The 9,059-nt window shown below is 43.4% G+C and overlaps 1 protein-coding gene across 1 annotated transcript in view; it reads right to left on the bottom strand.

The window, feature by feature from the left end:
- The window catches only part of LOC121865058 (luciferin sulfotransferase-like), a 100,455-nt gene extending 95,942 nt beyond the window's left edge, over nt 1–4,513 (bottom strand). The window contains exon 1 of the mRNA XM_042364388.1: nt 4,489–4,513. The gene's annotated coding sequence lies outside the window, so the exon portion shown is untranslated. The remainder of the gene's footprint in view (nt 1–4,488) is intronic.
- Between the last annotated feature and the right edge of the window lie 4,546 nt (nt 4,514–9,059).

Below are 9,059 nucleotides of genomic sequence, written 5' to 3'. Positions count from 1 at the left end.
AGAGGTGGTGGGGCCTGAGGAGAGAGAGCGAGGCTTGTTTAAGGTATTCCTCAGGTGGCTGGTCGCCCCAGCTTTATAGAAGTACAGTAATTGCCTATTATTTTCAATAATAGATGAAGGGAAACGGAAGCAGGAAAATCCAAAGAACTAAACATAACCCAAATTCATGTGATACAAACCAGGCAAGTCAAGGTTGAACGAAGACTGTTTCCCATTTAACATTACCCGCCTGCCTCTCCTCCATGCGGGTTTCTACTGCCCCAAGAACACCCTTCCCACGGACGCCAAAACTTACAACTATTCCATATCTAACATACTCAATATCCTTAGTATTTTATCTCTAACTTATGCCTTTCCAGGTCAAACTAATAAGGACGTGTTTAGAATTACGACACTGGCTTTAAGGTATTTACTGGAGAGACTTGTATAAGAGACTAAGGGCGGATCAGTTGAGTATATGTACCCCAGCTATTTCCCAAAGAGTAACCATCGTAACCTCTTAATAGTGCCAGGGTTAATCTGAGATGTTGCAGTATGATCCTAGCAGGGCTTTTACCTAACAATACATACATACATACACACAAACATACACATACACACATATATATATTAAGAATTCTCGTAACGAGGATGGTTTGTTCAGGGCCCTTATGGAATTTGTTTATAGCAGAAGTTGCCAACACAACAACTACACCCTGAGTTAACGAGCTGCATGACCCAGTGTTTAAGGTGTGTAGAAGCTGGTCGCCAACACAACAACCACACCCTGAGTTAACGAGCTGCATGACCCAGTGTTTAAGTGTGTAGGAGCTGTCGCCAACACAACATCCACACTTGTGTTTAACCAGCTGCATGACCCAGTGTTTGATGAATAGTCCGAGAAGACTGGACAGCTCCAATTGCACTGTCTTAACTATTACCCCGGAACACGATCCGCAAATCGATTAATATACAGGTCTCCAATTGCTGGTAGACAGAGGCAATGGCGTAAAGAAACTTGGTCCATAGTTTCACCATGCCCGGATCGAACCGGTCCGGTTGAGCAGCATGCTCTACACAGGTCGCTACATAAGATACATACACACACCTGACGCAAGACCAACACACACTACACCTAACGCACGACCAACACACACACACACACCAAACACACACACAACACACACCTGATGCACGACCAACACACACACACCTGACACATGACCAACACACACACACACACACACAGCTGAAGCACAAATCAACACATACTCCTCACGCACGACCAACACACACACACACACCTGATGCGCCAACACATATACACACCTGACGATGACCAACATGTATGCACCTGACGCACACCAATATACACACACCTGACGCACGACCAACATATACACACCTGACGCACGACCAACTCACACACCTGACGCACGACCAACACACACCTGACGCAAACTTGTGGATCTCTCCATGGCCTCAAAACAGTGAACATTTCAAACTCAGGGTCTAACAAAGAGCACACTGTTAATCAATCTGATCTAGTCAAAGAACCCTTAAACTGTAATTAGGAAAGAACTTATTGATGAGTTTGACGCAAGTAGACAAGTGCAAACAGGCACTAGTGATGGGGTTGTCAGACCAGCAGCTTACCTCAAAATGTCCAGACTCTGACATTAGGGGGCCAAGGGTACCCTCGCAGCTGCTCAAGGGGTTACAAATCAACCAGCATCTCCATGTCACACGGTCCCTGGGGCAAATATGTAAGAGACACCCATTCAGAAGAAGCCAACTTAGACCCCCCAATCTACACAAAAACCTACAGTACATCTCCAGATATATCCAGACCTGACCTCACATTAGCAAGGTCAAATGGCACCTCACGCCACCAAGGAGCCACAAACAACCAGCATCCCTCCCATGTCACAGGCCCCAACAAATATGTGTAAGAGACACCTAGTCAGTATATATATATATATATATATATATATATATATATATATATATATATATATATATATATATATATATATATATATATATATAAAACAACTTTAGTTTCAGAAAAGTCCAGACCTGACCTTACATTAACGAGGAGGTCAATGTAAGGAGACCTTCTGGATCAGCCCAACCTGACGCCTGTCCTAAATATATAGGATGTCTTAGCCCTCAGGGGAGCTAGGAGAGACAGAGTCGGGGAGAGACAGACAGTCTCTGCTTACGGAGAGAGAGTCACGCAAGATTTCTCCTCGATTTCCTCCTGCCCAGCTGAGCAGTCTCACAGAGACAACCCAGGACCACCTGCTAGGGCTTTCCCAGGTCAGGAGTTTTTGCAGAGTCGGATGAGTTACTTACGTGGAAGTGTATTCATTTCATGTTCGTGTCCGAGAATCAGTGTCAGTGCATGATGTCCTAGTAAGTAAATATAATGTCCTAGTAATCTCTGATAGGAAGTGTTATTAATGTGTCCATGTCATGTTCGTAATAATAAAGAGTTGTAACGAAGTGGTGTTGAGAAGTCGTCCAAAAACGTAATAGATGTGTGTTGACGAAGATAAGATAAGTGTATTGACAGAGTAAATAACCAACACGGCCACGCTACCAAACCTTTCTTTACTTTCAACTAAATATTTTCTATGCTTTCTACGCTTTAAAACGCCTCATTGTAAGTCGATCCATTGTTTACCATGATGAGATGTACTAGTGAAACATGGGAGGAAGTAACAAGATCACTAAATCACAAGATGTTGTAATCCTAGACTGATGTTAGGAATATATTTTGCAGTTCTCGAGCAGATGAACAAGACTATCAGAAGTGTGTGGCCAATATATGGCCACACACTTGAACATCTGTCCTCGATGTGTGAAGATAGAACCTTTAGGGACAGGTCCAAGCACACTGTGTGAAATGGCACAACACTTCATCTCTAATGGCAAGATAGCTGACATATTAAGATTGTATCCACTTTTTGGCACTTACTAGATGAATCAGTTCTCATGTACAGAACCAAAACAATGTGTTTGAATACTCTACGCAAATGTAACAATAGACATATCGTCACACCTGCAGCCAGACATACTGCCTCACACTCCTGCAGCCAGACATACTGCCTCACACTCCTGCAGCCAGGCATACTGCCTCACACCCTGCAGCCAGATACTGCCTCACACTCCTGCAATCACGCTGGTTGTGAAAAAGTTTCTTTATGTATAGAACAAATAAAGAATTTATTTGAAATACTAAATTCAATGCCAGTAATATCTTGACCACGGGTTAGTTACACTGACCCTTTGTGAACTACTCGTAATCCTTTGCCATGAGTAGGCAGAAACATGGATGCACGACCATACACCACACCTGACGCACGACCAACACACAAACATATGACGCTATGACCAACACGCACCGACGCACGAGCCAATACATGACGCACGACCAGCACACACCTGACGCACGACCAGCACACATATGGACGCACGACCAGCACACACACACATGACGCACGACCAACACACACACACAACACACATGACGCACGACCAACATACACATATTGTGACGCACGACCAAACATGACTTGACACGTAACGAACAACAACACACACACTGCCAGATGCACACCAACATACATACACACACATGGCCGACCAACACACATGACGCACGACTCAAAACACAACTTGACGTAATGACCAAAGTACACACAAGGATGCATGACCAACACACACACTTGACGCACGACCAACACACACACCTGACGCACGACCAACAAGGACAACGTAATGACCAATACACACCTGACGTACGACCAATACACACCTGACGCATGACCAACACACACATACGAAGCACGACCAACACACACCTTGACGCACGACCAGCACAAACCTGACGCACGACCAACACACACACACCTTGACTCACGATCACAACACACACATGACGCACGACCAACACTCACACACCTGACGCATGACCAACACACATGACGGCTGACCAACACACACACATGACGCACGACCAACACACACATGAGGCACGACCACACCTGACGCACGACCAACACACACACACCTGACTCACGATCAACACACACCTGACGCACGACCAACACACACCTGACGCACTGACCAACACACACACGACGCACGACCAACACCCACCTGACGCACGACCAACACATACACACACTTGACGCATGACCAACACACCTGACGCACTACAAATATACACACACACCTGACGCACGACCAACACACACACACACCTGACGTACGACCAACACACACAAACATTTGACGCATGACCAACACACCTGACGCACTACCACACACACACCTGACGCAATGACCAACACACACACACACACACCTGACGCACGACCAACACACACACACACCTGATGCACGACCAATACACACACACACACACCTGATGCACGACCAATACACACACACCTAACGCACAACCAATACACACACACCTGACGCATTGGATGGTTGTACCGTGTAGAGTCGTAGAGCGATCGAAGCACTGAGTCACTATATCTATCCCCTACCTGTTATAAGGCTGGACTGGACCTAAACGACTAGTCACTCTCGTCAACACAAACTCCCGCATCAGTTGCCAGTTCTCACCAGATATTGTCATACACACACGACCATCCAAATTATTTCTTTTTATCATATAACTATTACCCATAATCACTAAGCTATATATATAGAGAGAGATGGGTGTAAATATAATAAAAATAATCATATCGCTATATCAAATGATTCTTGACTATTTTAAACGAGAAAATTAGGGTACAATAGGTGGTGGTAACTCATGTTAATATAATTTGGTCAGCTAGTTGCTTATGTCAGCAATCACCACGACGTATCGCAGCAGTTCTTATATAATGTTTTATATGACGGTGAAGAAAGAAATTGAAGAGAAACGGATAATACAAACATAAAAAGTTTTATATAGTTCTTTATGGTTTTTAAGTGAAGGTAAAGAACGAAATGTTATAGAAACGGTTTATGTTTAGGCGAAGAGTTTGAAATGGCACGAAGATATGTTAAAAGAAAGTATGGTGACGTACACACTATTAAAGTCGCTTACAATGGTGCCCTGTTCACCTAGCAGTAAGTAGGTACCTGTTGTAAATCGAAAGGTTGCGAATTCGTATTCAGGGAAAGTTGTTGGAGCTTCTAAACTTGGAACTAACACAATCCGGAGGAGTGGTGACCCGAGGATCACACACCTAACGCAGACAAAAATCCAAATACGTGCCCTATGCGCTAACCAAATAAACGCAGTCATGTAAAGCCACGGCACTATCTCTCCCACTACAATTCCCTTCCTAACCTCCTGCTCCTTCCGCTGTCATCTTCCCTGCTCTGCTTTTCGCTACCAACAACTTTTGGAGCTTCTAAACTTAGAACTTGGAAACTGTTACCAGTGTTATATTGTAGATCAATAACTAGACGCATTATAGATATATAAACAAATAGATACAGAGATAAACATTTCTATATTTCCATATATATATAGAGATAAACATATAGATTTACAGATACACAGATATTCATTCAGTAAATCACATAAGAGCCCGATTAAGCGTGTTACAGGGGGGCGTAAGCGTAACCAGACCAAAGTAGGGCCACCAGACTGGTGCCTGCACTTCGGCACCTCAGCTACCCAGAGAGATTAGAACGCCTGCAACTGCCTAGCTTATACTACAAACAGGCAAGGGGTGACCTAATTGATATATATAAACATCTCAAAGGACACAACTCAGTCGAGTGCCCAAACCTGGAGCTGGCAGACGCACACTCCACAAGGGGTTACAACTCAAGGTTGAAGAAGCCACAAGTCCAGAAAAAAGTGAGGGCTTACTTTTTCGGAGAGAGTTGTGAACTCTTGGAACAACCTGGCAGTATTGTGACGGCACCAAGTGTGAGCTCTTTCAAGGTCACACTTGACCAACACTATAGTAGGTTTAGATGCATTCTGGAGTCAGTACATGCCCAGTACTTGCCAACAGTATGTAACAGAGTCAGTACATGCCAGGTACTTGCCAACAGTGAGTAACAGAGCCAGTACATGGCCAGTACTTGTCAACAGTGTGTAACAGAGCCAGTACATGCCAGGTACAGTACTTGCCAACAGTGTGTAACAGAGCCAGTACATGCCCAGTACTTGTCAACAGTGTGTAACAGAGCCAGTACATGCCCAGTAATGTCAACAGTGTGCAACAGAGCCAGTACATGTCCGCCCAAGCAGCTTGCGAGCCGGTCGGTAATCGGAAAAAATTACAACATTTTCATACGATGAGAAAATGGCACAACAAATTACACTTCGAGTTCACAACCACAAATGAGCTAACGAGCCTATATTTGAAACTATCCAGCGTATTTGAGTTAAATATGGTGTTTGATAACTTGTTATATCATCTTTGTTTAGCCCTGACTGCCATTTATACACCTCGATCGTATCGCCCCTCACTCTACGTCTCTCGAGGGAGTGCAAATTAAGATGCTTTATTTAACTTGTCTCTGTACTCAAGGTTCCTAATGCCCGGGATTAGTCTTGTCATTCTCCTCATGAATTCTTTCTAGGGATTCTATATTCATTCTGTAGTACGGTGACCAGAACTGAACTGCGTAATCCAACTGAGGTCTCACAAGAGCTAGATATAGTTTTAGGATGACCTCTCTAGTCTTGTAACCTCTCTCGTCTTTTATGAACCCAAGTACTTTATTAGCCTTGTTTCGAGCAAATACACATTTTTTACTAGGTTTACGATCCCTACTTATCATTACTCCTAAATCTTTCTCACAGTCGGATTTCTCTATAACAACGTTGTTCATCTGGTATCTGTTTACATCTCCTATACTGAGTACTTTACATTTGTCTACATTAAATTTCATCTACCATTTTCAGACCATTCTAAAAATTTAATTAGATTTTCCTGTAGTTTTGCTACAACATTCGTTGGAAACCGTAAACAATAATATTTAATGTGGCATTTTCTATATTGTAATTCATTTATGTAATAGTTTTCGCTAACATACGGTAGAATTTTTTAGTTAAAGGTAATAAATGTTTTATGTTATGACGTTGATGTAACACTAAGTAGGTTTCAGTAACAAACGTAATAAAATTTTAGCGAAAACATGTAAAAAAAAATTGTGCCATTTTTTCCTAGTCTGATGATTATGCTTTTTTTTCCAGTGCCATATTTTCCTATTGCCATTTTTTCTACATTCGAGTCAGTCAGTGGCGAAGAGGATAAAAGAAAAAGTGAAAAAGGTGGTGTGTCAGGCAGTGGGGGGCGGGAAGAGCGGTAAATGGCGCAGGTAGGGAACAAATACAGCTGGGGGGGGGAGGGGGTCCATTGAGGGCCCTCTTTACTGTTGGTATGACCCACGTGTGTCCTTGGCAGCAGAGGGGGAGAGGGAGGAGACTGGTGGTGATATGTTGTCTGGACGTCTTGTCAGGTAACTGTTTTCTTGTTTCTTCGTCTTTTTTTCTTGGTGTGTCTTGTTTCTGATAGGCGGGCTGCTATGGGTCGTGTGCTTGTGATAATGGGGATGAGGATCTCCTCTTCCTCTTCTTTACTTGGGCTGTCCACCCGTGACCGTCTGGGTTCTGATCTTCGTGCCCTTCTTGCTCGTATAAATGGAAGAGGTCGGAGCGGAAGATTTTGATTATTAGTAGAGCGGATAATGGAAAAATCGTGCAAATGGTGATACAAACATGAAATTTGGCATGATCATACCCTAGGGGCTACTGGTCAAATCTGCCTGATTGGCCAATTGGAAATCCAAGATGGCGGCCATTTTTCAAGATGGCTGCCAAATTGACCTTCGAAAGATGATTTTTTTATAGAAATTGATGTAGTTGGTCAATCTAAATGATCTTAGTGTCGATATATGTGTTTTCAAGCGTGCTCAGTTGATTTTTCTATTTCTGATACTCTCAGATATATATTTGTCTTATTTATGACTGGTTTTATGTACTGGTTTTATGTTTTTTCCAACTAGGTGAGAGTAGCATGCAGAGGGTCTCTGCATGTGAGGGAGTGATTGTTGGGCACTACCAGGGCACACTGGTGACATCACTGCTGTGCAACCCAGCATGGGGTTCAGTGTCAGCTAAGAAAAAGCATGTCATACTGCAACAGCTTAGTGTCCTAAATGCTGTTTAACCAACCCCAAATCAGTTAAGCAGCCGCACTTGAATTGACAGGATGTGCCAGCGCGGGAGAGCCGAGCCAAGGATAACGGGGTTTTAGTTATCTGGATGGTGTACAGATCGCACGGGACTAATGACACTGGATGAACGATCGGACTAGATGTAGGGCAAAATGCATGTACCTAGTTGTATCCCATACAAGAAAGTGCTCATCAGGGTGGTAAAAGGATAAACCCTCGGCCCTGAAGATCAAAAATAGTTATGGACACAAAATCTACCTACAAATCATTCCTCACTGACTGGGCAAAGTGTTGTCTTTGTCAACAGGATAAGAAGGAAGATCTTAAGTCTCCACATGCAAATCCTGCCAAAAAAGGAGATGACGGTTACAAGAGCTTGGCGAGGTATATTCCTTTATTTCATTCAATCAATGCACTGCCAATCAAGCTTGACCCTCAAGACTTGTTGAAGATGATGGGATAGAGGAGACCTTGAGGAGAAGCAAGGTGCAGTATCATGAGAGTCGCAGACTTCTGTTCAGCAACACAAAGTTAAATAGAGCTCAGAAAAGGCGAACCTCTGCAGTTGCTACAGAGGAGAGCAGCAATAGCAAGATACCACGAATGGTCAGAGACCCCAAAGCAACAGAATGCTTTCTATGTGAAGAAGAAGATTCGGGAGATGACATAAGACATGTAATGACAATGAAACTTAATAAAAGATTGAATGATTGTGCGAAGACACTTAGCGATGGAAAAAACTCCTTTCCAAACTAAGTGCAGGAGATGTTGTGGCACAAGAACTGATGTATCACCCTCGCTGCCTGGCAGACCTGTACAACCGAGAAAGAACACACCGAAATGCTCATAAGCAAGAAGAAGCACAAGAGCTT

Source organism: Homarus americanus, unplaced genomic scaffold, assembly GCF_018991925.1.
Source record: "Homarus americanus isolate GMGI-L3 unplaced genomic scaffold, GMGI_Hamer_2.0 scaffold2539, whole genome shotgun sequence".
Taxonomy (NCBI): domain Eukaryota; kingdom Metazoa; phylum Arthropoda; class Malacostraca; order Decapoda; family Nephropidae; genus Homarus; species Homarus americanus.
This window is presented reverse-complemented; position numbering and strand designations above follow the sequence as displayed.